Source organism: Theobroma cacao, chromosome 9 (assembly GCF_000208745.1).
Source record: "Theobroma cacao cultivar B97-61/B2 chromosome 9, Criollo_cocoa_genome_V2, whole genome shotgun sequence".
Taxonomy (NCBI): Eukaryota; Viridiplantae; Streptophyta; class Magnoliopsida; order Malvales; family Malvaceae; genus Theobroma; species Theobroma cacao.
The window spans coordinates 23,303,817-23,320,887 of record NC_030858.1 but is presented as its reverse complement, the minus strand read 5'-3'; positions in this window follow the sequence as shown (position 1 = coordinate 23,320,887).

Here is a 17,071-nt window from a genome sequence, read left to right as displayed (position 1 = left end):
TTTATGTAAGTTTTAGATATTTTGTTATTTGGGTTTACATGTTATTATTAGTATTAATTTTATTAGCATTCCATATAGTTTTATAAGATTATAAATATATTTATAAAATAATGAATAAGAGAAAATATATTTAAGAAATCAAAATAAACAAAAAAATCAACCAATAATAATAAGTGAATGAGAAGGATAGAAGAAAAAAAAGAAAGAAAGAAATATTTATATTATAAATAGATTTAGATACTCATAAATATAATAAAAAAATACATGATGTAAATATAATTTTTATAAAAAATGAAATGATTATTTTGACTGATCCGATGATGGAATTTCACTTAAAAAGGGTAAAGAGTTGCCTCTTTTGGTGGATTTCTTAGGTGCGGAGTTCGAGACGGATTTTCATCGAAGCGTCAGGATAAATTAGAACTTTATACTCCAATACTCATTAACTCAAATAATCATTGTTAAAAATAATATACATTAAAAAAAATCATAAATAATAGTAAATATATGAATAAAGTAATAAATCACCTTAAATTATTAAACATTTGATTGCATGAATAACGAACCAACTAAGTTAATAATCACGTTCATGTAGATATCATCATTTTATCCTGTCATAGCATGCCACGATTATCTTGTTAATGGGCGAGAGTTTCGATGATGGGATTTCCTTGAATAGCTTGTAGAGACGAGTTCTTCTCGAGATATCCCAAAGTGAGGAAAATTTCGAGACTTCACCAAAACGTTGGGATGGTCTACAAATAATTTTTCGATAAAAGATTACCGACTTCATCTTTTAAAATTGCACAAATCATAACATCATTTAACTATTGCATCATGTGCATTCGTGAAACCGAATAAAAGACTCAATCAGTTAACATAATAAAGAATTAACTAATAAGCAAGGATTAAGGAAATATAGGAATAAAATAAAGGGTAAGCTACAATAGGATTACTTAAGATTAAATGGTACCGTTCGTGGAATGGGCGCCACGGAGGTGCTAACCCTTCTCCGTCCATAACAGTACTCCCAAACCCATCTTTAATAAACATGGGTCAGTTCTTGTTCGTCCGACGGACCTAAAATTAATTTAGGACTTTGTCGATTAGAATCGGGTTAATAGGTGGCCAATCACACCTAGATAAAAAAGATTGGTGGCGACTCATAGATATTTTATTTTCATAGACGTTTAGCAATTGGGTTCCCGGACCAGACACGTTACAATAGCTTGGCAACTCCACTGGGGACGAAAAGAGTCAAGCCATTAATTAATCATAAGTTATCCTAAGCCTTAAATAATTTAGTGTTTTCTCTAGCATCAAGTATTTACTTTGCATATTTTTGTTTAATGCATTCATTTATTTTGCTATTATTTTTATTATTTTTAATAATTACGGGGATTTTAGGATAAGAGGAGTGAGATTTTTGGTTCGAGGTCGGTATATTCCTTCCCACACACGACACGTCTTGCATTCATGCATAAGCCTTCTACTCGAGCTTTGTCCTTAATTAGGAGGGGGTTAAGTTGCTACGCTCTCGTGAGGTGATAACCTCCGTATGGGCTAGTGAAGACTCCCACTCAGATCAAACTCAGTCCGTTTAAAGCCTGTAATGGGTGAGGACCGAGGTGCCTTACTAGTCTGTGTGGACGATAGTGAGGAGCGATTTAGGAACCTGTAGTTCCATTTTCAACCCAAACTCAACATGTAAAATATCGAGAGTCGTCTTTGCCTAGGTAGAGCTTTACCCATGAGAATATACCTTATGACTAGGTACACATGAAGGAATATCATAATACCCTTGTTTTGAATTCTTCTCTGCAAAGTAATAAAGGTATCATGCTATTAATTATTTTCATTCATCTCTTTTAATTAGAATAACTTTTGGAATTCCTATTTACTGTACTAACTGAACTTGTTGTCATTTTTATTTTGCATATGCATATTTGCATCATAATTTTGCATATAGGAAAAGTATTTGTCACCTGACAGCCTTTGACGGAGTAGATCCAATTGCATCCATGGAGTCATCGTGGCCACCTTCGAGTTACGATGGAATATACGAAGTGACTCAATACATGGTGAGTGCCTAACAAAGTGAAGGGGATTGCCTGCCAAAAGATCACATCTCATCACTACCCGATAGGGTCCACATTGATCTTAAACAGAATGACTTCACCGATCTGCTTGATATATGGGATAGGTGGGGGGCCACCACTCAAGCGAATTTTGATAAGAATTTTTGGTGGATTTGTTTTTGACTTAAAGACTACCCATCCGGAATTCATGCTGAGAAGAGCATGATTGCCTTGGACAATTAGGTTCTATAAGAACCCTAAAAGCTCTAGTTAAAGGGAGGCAGAGGGGAAACTTTTTGGAGAAGCCGAGAAACAACCCAAAAACCCCAATCTTTCAAAAGAATCGACCTCCCTTGCGAAAAGCAAAGTCAAACAGGAGAGAAGCAAGCATCAATCACCAGAGCTAAGCAGGAGAGAACCAGACAAAATAAGGCATCAATCACCGCATAGCAGGGGAACCAGCAAAAATCCAACAAAGCCAAAGAACAATGAGAAATAAAAATCAGTAAGCCAATCATCTATACCCAACCATTCAATTACTCAAAATATTATCAAGAAAGCACAAGGAAGTCTTGTTGGAGTTTCCTAATCTCATAGTGTGAACAATTGACAAAGCATCGACTTGAGATTTCCAACACTACATGTGAAAAATGATATGTCTCAAACTCCAAGGTGCCTCAATAGGAGAAGTGATCCACTTAAGTGCCTTCAAGGACTCAGATTCAATCATCAGGTCATAAGAATTCACCCATGCAAAAGCAGCAAACTGAAAGAAAGCCTATTTGAAGATCATCAATTCAGCTTTGTTTGCATCCCCAGCCATGATACATTATCATTGTCACATCATCAAATTCAATATCACATCAATAAAAATATGTCATATCCATACAATTAAATACTATGTAAGCATAGATAACAGAAAAATTTTAACACCGTTAATGATTAGACTGATATTATTAGTTTTTGAATAGGATAGGAATTCAATTTTAACAAGTTATTGCATAGGGATTAAATTCACTTGTATAATTTGTCACTTTTTCATATCTAGGATCTAGTTGATAACCTAAAGGTAACAATTAGAAAAAAAAAATTATTTGTAAAACATTTTACCAAAAATTTAATATTTTATGTTTTTTGGATAAACTATTGAAAATATTTTTTGTTATTTGAATCATCTGTAAAAAAATATTTTTTTATTGGTCAAAAGACCTATCCAGTCCATGTACTCTTCAATTTTATCCAATTTAGTCCCTGAACTCAAAATTGAAGCAATTTAGTCCTTGATTTTGAAAATTTTTTTAATTTAGTCCCTTTCTCTAACGACATCCAATTTTGCCGTTAAAGAAGATGACGTTTGTGATGACGTCAACACTGACGTGGCACATTTTGATAACGTGGCATTGAAATGATGTTGTGGCATGTCACATGGCATTAACGTGATGACGTGGTAATGCCATGTGGCACTAATATGAAGACATGTCAATGCCACGTGGTAGATCAAAAAACTTTTCAAAATAAAAAATTCTACCACGTCCTAGGGATTAAATTAAACAAAAACATATAGTACAGGGACTAAATTGAATAAAATTGAGATGTTAAGGGATTAAATTGAAAAAAATATTTGAAAAATACAAATCTGTAAGTGATTATTGATATACTTATTAATAAGTCAAATATTTAAATGTAAAAGATTTATGGTGTTAAAATATATATATATATATATATATATTCGTACTTGATTATTTGATTCTAGAATATGTACATTAATTTATCTTTTTTTGCAAAAATTAAATTTGAATTCTCCTTCTAATAAAAAAAAATTTGAAAAAATTTCATACTTAATGTCAAATTTAGATAAATAACTTGCATTATGTTATAATAAAAAAATATAAAATGACTAAATAAATTTCTTTTTCTTCTATTATAATAGTATAAAAATTTGAAATTTATTTAACTTAGTTTTCAACTTGAGCTTAACTCAAATTAGCAAAATAGGTTGATTTAGTTTTATCTTTTAAAAAAATGAAGAACGAAGATATGGAGTTAGCGATAATTATAAAAATAATTCCTCATTCTAACTTACTTAATTTGGACATGACAAATCTTTTATTACAACCATAGAATTGGGCACCACCTTTTTAATTTTTTATTTATTTTTTATATTATTATTTTGTTTAATATTTCAAGTTATTTTTTTAAGTTGAAATTTCCTAGATTAAAGATTGCATTTATGGTTGATAAATTTAAATATACCTGTAAATATTTGTACCATTTTATTTTATTAATTAATTTTTTGTAGATCTAAATTAATAATTTAAATTTAATTTAGCAAAATTTGATTGTGATATTTGAACGTAAATAAAATCATTTTATAAGAAACTTTGAGTAAATTTAAATAAAAGGTAAATTGGGTAAAAGTTGAATAATATCAAAAGAATGGCTATTTGTAAATTGTGAAAGTTGTAACTAAATCAACCTATTTTGCTAATTTGAGTTCAGCTCAAGTTAAAAACTAAGTTAAATAAATTTTAAATTTTTATACTACTATAAATAAATGGAAAAAGAATTTATTTAGTCATTTTATATTATTTTATTATAACATAATGCAAGTTATTCATCTAAATTTGACTTTAGGTAGGAAAATTTTTTAAAATGTTTTTGTAATTTTTTTTATAGAAGGAGAATTCAAACTTAATTTTTTTACAAAGAGATAAATTAATGTACATATTCTAGAATCAAATAATGAAATAAGAAAATATTTATATATATTTTTTAACACCATAACTTTTTTACATTTAAATATTTGACTTATTAATAAGCATATCAATAATCTACTTAAAGATTTGTATTTTTCAAATATTTTTTTCAATTTAGTCTCTCAACATCTCAATTTTATTCAATTTAGTCCCTATACTATATATTTTTGCTCAATTTAGTCCCTATGACGTGGTAGAATTTTTTATTTTGGAAATTTGTTTGATCTACCACGTGGCACTGACATGTCAGCATGTCAATACCATGTCAGCATTACCATGTCATCATATTAATGCCACATAGCATTGCCACATCATCACATTGATGCCACATGGAATGCCATGCTATCATCTCATCACCACATCATCAAAATGTGCTATGTCTATGTTGACGTCATTGCTGACGTTATCCCCTTTAACAGCAAAATTGGATATCGTTAGGTGAAGGACTAAACTGTAAAAGTTTTTAAAATCAAGGGACTAATTTGTTTTGATTTTGAGTTTAGGGACTAAATTGGACAAAATTGAAGAGTACAGGGACTAGATAGTTATTTTGACCTACTGTTATTTGCTATGGTTCACAGTATATGGGGTATTGGTTTGATTGTTCCATGGATTTCTTTTTTCTTTATTATGTGGGTGTCGATGCTTCAGTTTGGGATTGCTGGCTTTTCTTTTATGTTTGGTTACTATTTGGATCACATCTAAGATCCTAATGCTTTTTGTTTTGAGGGATGGTTGACACTTGCTTTAGAAATTTTAAGCTTAAGCCCAAGCCAAGTCCAATGCAACCTTCAACCAATCGAAACCGAGGTCGGTTTAAATTGACTGGTTTTCCTTTATGATCAATCGATTTCAATCAATCATAAAAGAATGTTGATTTCAACGATTTTGGTTTCTCCTGAAACCAAAATCGACCGATGCTTACCCCTAAAGGTTCTTTCAACATTGCATTGATTAAAATTCTTTGATTTTGAAGCCATATGCCACATTAAAGACATACCACCAACTTTGTATTTAAATTACCTTTTATTGCTTTTATTTTATGCCATCTAGTCAATTGATTTAGTGTTTCATTTGTTGTAAATCATCAGACAGAATGCCTTTTCAATGTTGCATCTATTTTTTTCTTACTTACTGCCTTTGTTGTACTTTTTTAATTTTTTTTCTGCTACAATTTTCTTCTCCACTTAGACTAATGATTTGATTTTCTTTTGGCTATTAAATCTCAAATTTATTAGTCGATACTCAAGCCAAACCAAAATCAAAGTGTAAGAAATTGAAAGATTTTTTATCACAGCGATAGCTTTGGGTGTCATTATAGCACAAATTTTTATTATTGCCATGGTGTGCTTCAAGGATTACAATGATCACCTTGTTGGTCCCGTTAATATGTGCTAAAAGGGGGGTGAATAGCACAATTTGACTCTTGACAAGATGTGGAACTAATTTCCAGAACTTAAGAAAGTAAAAATAGAGTATAAAATGCACAACAATTTAGAGTGGTTCGGTCCAAGACCTACATCCACTACTTTGATTATCCAACCAAGGATTTTCCCAACGATTCACTAAGATCAGGTGAAATTCACAAGCTTTCACCAAGTTTTTACACTGGCTTTACACTAGTTTTTCACGGGCTCAACTAAAACCTAAAGTGGTTTTTCAAAGCTCAACCACAACCTATAACATTCAAGCTCTCCCAAGCTTGAACAACCCCTTAGAGTGACTCCCTCACTCTAAGTATACAAGAAGAGAGGTTACAAAAAGTACCTATGATCACAAGTTGATCTGATTGGTACAAGATTGAGTGCTAAATACAATGACAAAGAGTAGGCGTTTAAGTGCAAACAAGTGCAGTGAAGCTTTTCTGGTTTTTCTTCTTTCTAAAGCTCAAATCCCATTCAAAGCTTCTAAAAACTTGTTTCTCATTGCTGGAAGACCCTTTTATACTTGGAGATGTAACTCTGATGGCAGTTTGGCAGTTTATATCCGTTAAAAACAGTTTAGGATGAGTTCTAGCCATTAATCTATCTTGTAGTGTTCTGGTTTAAATTGCAGACAAAGTGCTCTTAGTCGATTAACTTGGTTGACTAAGTTGATTCTGTTTCTGGTTTGCAGATTCTGGTAGAAGGCACTTAGTCTACTGACTTGGTTGACTATGTTGGTTCTGTTTCTCAAACTCTTCAGCCCATCATTTCTCCAATTTGAAATTTGATCAACCAATGTTCTTCCTTGTTAAACCAACAAGCTTCCTCCTTGTTATTCAGTTACATCTTGTTGATTTTATCCTTTTTTTTCTTTCAAAAATACTCTTTGAAGATTTAAGAAATTAATTTAATGTATTAATTTCCTGCGCACTTAAGTAAAGGAATTAGACACAAATAAATGGGAATGTTTTATTATCATCAAAAACTAATGGAGCCAACACACCTTGTCATTCTTTCCTTGAAGAACGAAGGTATGAAGAAGGGATTATGTCTTCCTACATAAAGACCTATATTTGGTCAGATTTTGTCATCTCAACTATCAACACTCATTATTCCTACAAATTTAAAGGAATGGACTTTTGAGCCAATCAAAGTTTCACAATATTCTTTAAGAGCATGATTCTTTCAATCTTATCTCGATGATAAAACTTCAAGTCATGAGGAATTTATCACCTTAGGATGTCGCATAGTTATTGGTGAGGCCTATTGTAAAAGTTCCATCAAGACTAATGGAGAATTTAATTATATCCCTAACTATTGAGAGTAGACTAAAGATGTGTTATTTCGCTATAAAAAGCTTTTACATGATGCAAAGGTTGATGATGCTATTGACTTAAGGTCACAACAAGGATGCCACTCGAGCATTTTGTGAAGGTTGGTGCCCAACCACAAACACCCTCCATACTACCTTTGGGGAATTTTCTCTTTCATTTTGGGATTTCCACAAATTAGGTGGCTTTCTTATTTGTGGTTGGTTTATGATGAAGTTATTCCATTTGTCACAGAATTAACTAGTGCTGATGATAAAAGGATATTTCTTCCCAAAAGTTGTGAGTATTTATTTGCTTCCATTCATTATTTACATGAAAAAGAGATGGTCAAGACAAAGTCTCTATTGACAATTGGATCAACTTTCAGTTTCGAGGTAAATTATGTTATCAAAAGCCCTTAACTCATAAAGCAAAGAAGTCAACTCCTCCAAAGGCCACACACAATCCCACCAAAATTATTAAGAAGCATGAAACTTGGACATTGATTGGAGACATGGTATGCAAAAAACTTGGCATTAGAGACTTTGCAAATAAGTGTTTTTCTTATAATTTCCTCTAACGCCAAGTTTGTCACATACCATGTCTCTAGTAAATGTCCAAGCTTCATGCTTTTTAATATATTCTAGTAGGATTGTGAGTGGCTTTTGGAAAAGTTGACTTATTTGCTTTACAAGTTGGGGGTTTTTTATAACAAAATTTACCTAGAAACCAAAAATTGATCCAATTGCAAACAAAGACTCTACCTTGACCATCTCTTCTTTCATGTAAATAATGAAAACAACAAATAAATACTCTTAACTTTTGGGAAAAAATCCCCTTTTATCATTCGCACTAGTCAATTTTTTGGCAGATGGAATGACATCATCATAAAACCAACCATGAATAGGAAGGCCATCCAATTTGTGAAAATCTCATAATAAGAGAGAGCTTCTCTAGAGGTATTATGGAGGGTGTTCGTGGCTGGGCACCAACCTTCATAGAATGTTCGAATGGCATCCTTGTTGCGATCATAAGTTAATAGCATCATCAACATTTGCATCATGTAAGAGCTTCCCACAGAGAAATAACACATCTTCAATCCACTCACAATATTTAGGAATATAATAAAATTCTCCATTAATCTTGAAGGAACTTCCCTAATAAGTTTTACCAGAAACTATGCGACTTCCCAAGGTAACAATTCCTTATGACTTGAAGTTTTATCATGGAGATAAGATTGAAGGCATTACACTTTTGAGAATGATTTCGAAACTTTGATTGGCTCATAAGTCCATTCCTCCAAAGTTATAAGAGCAATAAATGTTGATAGTTGAGATGACAAAATCCGACCAAAAATAGGTCTTTATGTGGGAAGACATAATCCCTTCCTCATATCTTCATCCTTTTGGGAAAGAATGACAAAGTGATCATTGTAGTCCTTGAAGTATGCCATGGCAATTCTAGATTATACTATAATAAGCACCCACTACTAATCAAGAATTGTGCTATAATGAGCACCCACCAAAGCTATTGTTGTGATCAAGAATCACTCAATTTCTTAAACTTTGATTTTGGTTTGGCTTGAGTATAGACTAATAAATTTGAGATTTAACTGTCAAAAGAATATCAAATCATTAGTATAAGTGAAGAAGAAAATTGTAGCAGAAAAGAAATAAAAATATACAACAAAGGTAGCAAGCAAGGAAAAAAAAACAAAATAATTGCAACATTGAAAAGGCATTCGGTTAGATGATTTATGACAAATGGAACATAAAATCGATTGGGCAAATGGCACAAAATAAAGGCAATTGAAATACAAAGGTAGTGATATGTCTTTAACATGGCATATGGCTTCGAAATCAAAGAATTTTATTGAATGTAATATTGAAAGAACCATGACTTCAACGTGGCTATTTAATGAATGTGACAAGTTGTGGTGAATAATTTTAATGTTTTAATGATAGCAAAGAAACTACAAAATTTTTTGAAGTGAAAGCAAGCAAAGACCATGAACATTAATGCAAAAGAACATATTGACAAGCGTGAAGAAAAAGCAAAAGTGATAAAGGAACGGCAAAAAGAATGAAGAAATAAAAGAAATCATAAAAATATTACAGCACCAAAATATTGAAAAAAATGCATTCTACAAATACCCAAAGTTCAAGCTCGAAAAAATTTTGCAACAAGTCACATAAGCAAAAGTAGCATGACATTTCTATCAAAATAACAATCTTGACACCAAGATGGATGGGCCAATTACTATGCAATCCCACAAGCTATAGCAGTGGCAATAAAAAAAAGTGTCCAAAAAGAAGTGTAGTGATGACAAGAAGGGTCAAGGTTGATAACAACGTGTTAGCCTGCATAAATTTTAATGTGGCAAGATTATTCTTTAAATAGAAAACAAGAATTAAAGAACTAAAAGAATTTTGATTAATTGGTCACATTAACTAAATAAGAAGAAAAAGAAATTCCAAACAATATAGAAGCTTTTACTTGACAAAAAACAACCAATTTGTTAACAAAGACAACCGACAATCAGAAATTGTTGCCAACCTTCTTATTTGAATGTGTAGAAAATTGGCAAAAGTAACTCTATTTTTATAAAAGAGAAAATATCCTAATCCTAATTGACTAAGGAGTTGACTACCTAATTGTAGGAGAATTCTACTAATCAATTACCATGATTTAAGTTATATTCAAAGTGTAAGATTGATTTATGGAAGAATTCTAATTAAATGAGACCAAGATGTCTCATGGATGAATTCTAATTGGTGCAAAAAAAAAAAACGTTAAGATTGCATCCATCTAAAAAATTACCCCCACTACTCAATGAAAGCCTGCGTTCTTAAATAACAAAGGTGGTGGAAGAAAGAATATCAAACTAAGGCTTCAATTAAATTGGTTTTAGGGAGATGCTTGTATAACGCCACATTTCTTTCTATAGTTTATTCGTCTGTGTATGTATTTGAGGTTGATGAGTAATGTTTTCTTTCTTCTAAACACTTGAAATGGTCAAAAATGTTTTTCCAAAAGTATTTTAATGTTCATATGACAGTGCCTATCTTGCTGAAGTGTGAAGATATCAAGTGAAATATATAAAATTGCTGTCTTAACTCATGTATTGTATTTCAAATATCTTTCTAATAATATCATGAATTCTAATGACTAGGAATAAGAAATTATCATCCCATACAAACGAATTGGAATGTCTTATATTGATATATGTTAAATGAAACTAATCACTAGTCAAGTCAATAAAAAAAAGAATTTTTAATTGTACTTCATAACAAAAAGTTATTCATGAAATTAATTATTCTTATTTCTTTTAATGAATGTTTAGTTTCCATTTTCTCTTCTATTCCTAATATCTTTTCAGCTTATGTTTGGTTTTTAGAATGGTCATTTCAAAAGAGACCGAAATAGTCATTACTAACCTCCCATTGTTAATAATTGTTTCAGGTGCGTAGGAATAGCCACTAAGGAAGAGTCAGTAATGGATATTTTGGATGTACAAGAATAGGCAAAAAAAAACTATTAGAGAAAAACACCCTTAACCAATTTAAAAAATGAATATTCTATTACGAATGTTTTTGTGAATATCCATTTATGTTATGTATATCAAGATTTGGGTGTAAATTAGATTAGATTAAGATTAGAATTTAATCTATCCATCTAATCTCTTAGTATTATTTTCATCTTGTAAATTCTATCTAGATAAGGGGCTATTAGCCTATAAATAGACCCTTTACTTTATTTGTAAATACACACTTGAATAAAATCTTCTTCTTACTTCCTCTAAATACTTTTTCTCCCTTTAAACACTTTCTCTTATAGTCATTCTTTCTAGTTATATTTCATTACATGTCATCAGCATAATTCTTTAATCTCTTAAGTTTTGATATTATTTTGTTTTCATGATCTTCAAGGTTCAAAAGATTTCCATGGTTGGTCTTTGATTTCTAGTTTTAGCAAATCAAGTAAGTGTTGATATTATTTTATTTTCATCCTCTACAAAGTTCAAAAGGATTTCAATGGTTAGTCTTAGATTTCTAATTTTAGCAAATTAGATAAGTGACTTGATATCTCTTTGGTGTTTTTATTCCCCCTAAATATCAACTTTAATGTGAATTTTGCTATTATGTGTATATTTATTGTTGAGCAAAATAACGAGCTACTAATAAAAAATCATAAATTTGTCTATTTCCTAAAGAGAATGCGACATCATTTAACAATTATGGTCATGGACATGAAAGAGGTCGCCATAATAAGTTACATTAAATGCTATTCTAATTCTAAGAATAATTTTACCCACAAAAAGTGGATGTACCAAAAGTAGATGTATAACCTTACCCACCAGAGGTGGATATATAATTTTACCCATTAGAAGTGGATGAATATTTTAAACCTACCAGGAGTGGATGAATAGCAAAAAGATACAAGAAAAATATAAAAATGTATAGAATAAAAGAAATATAAAATATGTCTTGTCATCGATGTGGCATGAAAATGAAAGCCATTAGTCACATACTTGTTATATGTTGAAACATCTTGTTGAACTTTATCAAGCATCATTGAATGCTAAATGAAAAAAAAAATGTTGAACTTTATCAAGCGTTGTTAAATTCTAAAAGAGAAAAAAAATGAAAGCAAATTTTTTTCAAAATGATTTTAATCATGGCCAAGTTGATATAACAAATCAGGATGTTGCAGATTTTCTTGTCTATCCTGGAAGAGGAATTGATCATTTGATTAGTAATGGAAATATTCAAGAATGAAATTTCTTAATAGTTTGTTGGTATGCTTTAGTATAACTTTATCATGAAGATATTTTTGTATATTCTTATTATATTTAAATTATATGTTTTTATTATGTGTTTTTATTAATAAATTATATATTTACTATTCTCTTATGTTAACTTATAAGTTTCTTATTATGTATCTTGTTTTATTGAAGAAAAATATTGATATTAATCTTATTGGATCCAAGATCAATGATGCAAATATATATTTAACAGATATTGCTACAATGCACATTATATTTAAAAATAAGAAATATTTTTTCCAATTGACAAAGGAAGAAACCAATGTCAATACAATATCTGATAATACAAGATTAACTAAAGGCTCCGGAAGAGTCAATATTTTACTACCTAAAGGAACAAAGTTCATAATAGAGGATGCATTATTTTCTATTAAGTCTCAAAGAAATTTATTAAGTTTTTCATTTAAATGGATATCATATTGAGACAATGAATGAAAGAGACATTGAATACCTTTATATTACATCTATTATTTTGGGTAAAAAAGTGTGTATTGGAAAAATTACTCGCTTTGTCTTGTGGAATGTACTACTCAAAAATTAGAATAATTGAAACTCATGCTATAGTAAACTAGAAGTTTACTAATAATTTTAATGTTTGGCATGACCAATTAGGTCATCCCGGATTAATAATATTCCACAAAGTTATTGAAAATACATGTAGTCATCCATCGAAAATTTTTCAATCTAATGGATTGTCATATGTTGCTTGCTTTGAAAGCAAATTAATTATAAGACCATAGCTATCTAAAGTTGGGACTGAATCCCCTACATTTTTTAAAACATATTCAAGGTGATATATGTGGATTTGTACATCCACCATGTAGACCATTTAGATATTTTACAGTTTTAATCGATGCATCGACTAAATGGTCATATGTGTGCTTATTATCAATTTAAAAATTGGCATTTGCAATCATTCATTTGCAAGCACATTTTCCTGATTATACAATCAAAGACTATTTATCTTTACAATGTTTGTGAATTTACATCTTAAGCCTTTTAATGAATATTGTATATTAATTGAAATAACCATTGAACAGCTTGTTACTCATGTTTATGCACAAAACGATCTAACAGAATTATTTATTAAACACTTTCGACTAATTTTAAGGTCACTGTTTCAGAAATCCAAAGTCTCAATTTCTGTTTGTGGGCATGCCATTTTGGATGCAACAGCACTTGTACTCATTAGGCCAACAAGTTATTATAAATTCTTCCTTATACAATTAGTTTATGTCGAAAACTAAATATTTACCATCTCAAAATTTTTGGGTGTGTGGTATATGTTCTAATTTCTCCACCACGATGCACAAAGATGGGTCCTTAAAGGAGGCTAGGAATATATGTTGGATATGAATCTCCATCTATAATTAAATATTTACAACCATCAACAGAAGATTTATTCACAATAAAGTTTGTCAATTGTCATTTTGATGAAACAATTATTCCAACATTAAGGGAAGAAAAATAAGTAATTGGAAAAGGAAATATCATGGAATGCATTATCGTTATCTAGTTTTGATCCTCACACAAATTGATGTGAACTTGAAGTTCAAAATATGATTTATTTGTAAAATACAACAAATCAATTACTAGACATATTTACCGACGTAAAAAGAATAACTAAATCTCATATACCAACTACAAAAGCTCCTATTAGAATTTATGTCCTTGTAGTATAAAGCACGCCAGAAGTATGAGAGAACAATCGATTCCAAAGATAAAATCCTCAAAAAAGAAAAGGACCAAATATACAAGATGGTCAGAAAGAGAAAACAAAACCTTTATAAGCGACCCCTAACATTATTGATAAAATTCTAGAAGAAATTCAAGTACTTGAAATCATTGAAAATGAAGAAATCTTAATAAATTATGTCATGACGTGGAAAAGATAGGATAGAAATAAAATAAATGTTGACGATATTTTTGTATATAATATAGTGCTCAATATTATGAAAGAAAATGAGGATCTTGAACTTACATATATTGAAGAATGTAGAAATAGAAATGATTGGCCAATTTGGAAAGATGCAATAACGTGGAACTGAATTCACTTACAAAATGTGAAGTTTTTGGACTTATTGTCCATACATCAAATGGTGTAAAACTAGTGGGATATAAATGGGTATATGTGCAAAAACGAAATGAGAAAAATGAAATTGTGAGATATAAAGCACAATTTGTCACACAAGGTTTTACCCAAAGGCCTAGTATTGATTATGTAAAGATATATTCTCTTTCAGTGAATGCAATTACAATTATATATTAATTAGTCTAGCAATACATGAAAAGATTGAAATGCATTTAATAAATATAGCTACACCCTATTTATATGGCTCACTTGATAACGATATCTATATGAAAATCCCAAAAGATTTAAGTTGCCTAAAGTACAAAAATTTTAATTCTCAAAAAATTTATTCGATTAAATTAAATAAATCTTTATATGGATTAAACACTCCAAACGCATGTGGTATAACCGTCTTAGTGAATATTTGCTGAAAGAAGGCCATAAAAATAATCTTATATGCTCATGTGTTTTTATAAAAAGATTCAGATCTGAAATTGTCATAAGTTTTATTTGTGTTAATGACTTGAACATTATTGGAACTTTTGATGAGTTATCAAAAGCCGTAGATTACTTAAAAAAAGAATTGAAGATGAAAGATCTTGGAAATATGAATTTGCGTTTAAGTCTTTAGATTGAGCACTTGACAAATTGAATTTTTGTCCATCAATTTAATTATGTGGCAAAAGTGCTAAAACTATTTTATAAGTACAAAGCACATCCATTGAGTTTACCAATGGTTGTAAGGTCACTAGATGTTAAAAAAGACCCTTTCTGAAATTGTGAGGATGATGAAGAACTTCTTAGTCTTGAAGTACCACATCTTAGTGCCAATGGAGCATTAATGTATCTTGCTAGCAATACATGACTTGATATATCATTTGTTGTTAATTTATTAGCAAGATATAATTCTTCTCCAAATGAAAAATATTGGAATGGAATTAAACATATACTTCGATATCTCAAAAGAATAATGAATATTACTTAAATATATCAAAATAAAATTTAATTGGTTATGCAGATACAGGATATTTATATGATCCATACAAAGTTCAATCCTAGACAGGTTATTTATTCATATATGGAGGTACGGCTATTTCATGGCATTCTGTAAAACAAACTATAGTTGCTATTTTTCTAACCATGTAGAAATTTTAGTAATTCATAAGGCAAATCATGAATGTGTAACTCAACATATTCGAGAAACGTTTGGCTTGTCAACCAAAACGAAAATTCCAACAACGTTATGAGGATAATACTACTAGCATAGCATAATTAAAGGAATGATACATTAAAGGCGATAGAGCAAAACATATTTCATCAAAATTCTTCTTCACTTAATCTCTAAGTTAGGGTGATATTAATGTTCAACAATTTTTTTTAAAAGTGACAATCTAGCATATTTGTTCACTAAAGTCCTTCCTACTGTAATATTTAAAAAGTTGGTACAAAAGATCGGAATGTGACATTTTAAATATCTCAATAATGCAGTCATTAGGAAGAGTAAAATATGCACTATACTCTTTTCCTTCATCAAGGTTTTTCCCATTAGGTTTTTCTTGATAAGGTTTTCAATAAGGCAATATTTCAAAAGTATATTCTTAAAAAGAATTATGTACTATTTTTTCTTCACTCGAATTTTTTTCTCATGAGGTTTTTTTTCTAATAAGGTTTCAATGAGGCATATTTTTAATACAATAGATATTAAAGGAAAGTGTTATGAATATTTTTACGAATATCTATTTATGTTATATATATATATATATATATGAATGTAGATTAGATTGGATTAAGATTAGAATTTAATCTATCCATCTAATCTCCTAGTATTATCTGCACCCTATAAATTCTATCTAAATAAAGGATTATTAATTTATAAATAGGTCTCTCACATCATTAGTAAATACACACTTGAGTAAGATCTTTTTAATCCCTCTAAATACTTTCTCTCCCTCTAAATACTTTCCCTTATAATTGTTCTTTCAAATTATATTTCATAACATATTCTATATAAGACAAGATTTTTTTCATTTTTCACATTTTCTTTCTCTTTTGTCTCTCTCCTATCTTTGAAAGAAACGATTTATTGCTACATTTGAGCTTGAATTGATTTGATGAAGAGAGAAGTGATAGCTTTGGAATTTGGGGAGGCAGTCGGTTTGAGAAATTATAATAGGGTGATTAGGTTTTCTTCTCCACAATGCAATGACCAATATTGAGTTGTGAAGACTCCTTTATATATATATATACATACACACACGAGCCTGTCTAGTCTTGGTAAAATGAGAGATGTGAAAAACTTACCTTTGAATGAATTGGTCATTAGCAAAAACTATGTTAATAATATATAATGATCTATACAAGGACACTCAATTTTAACTGGTTAAAGTCTAAAAATGCAAAAGTCAATAACATCATTAAAGAATTCTCAGTCCATGATAACTTAATAATTATTGATCTTATTTTTCACTTCACATTATCAATTTGTTTAGATTTTTAATATATCAGATAAAAGTAGTGAGTGAAAAAATAAGTTTTAAATTTTTTATTATTATTAAAATATTCTCAAATCAACAAAAAATATTTTACAAAATCTGCATGATTAACCCG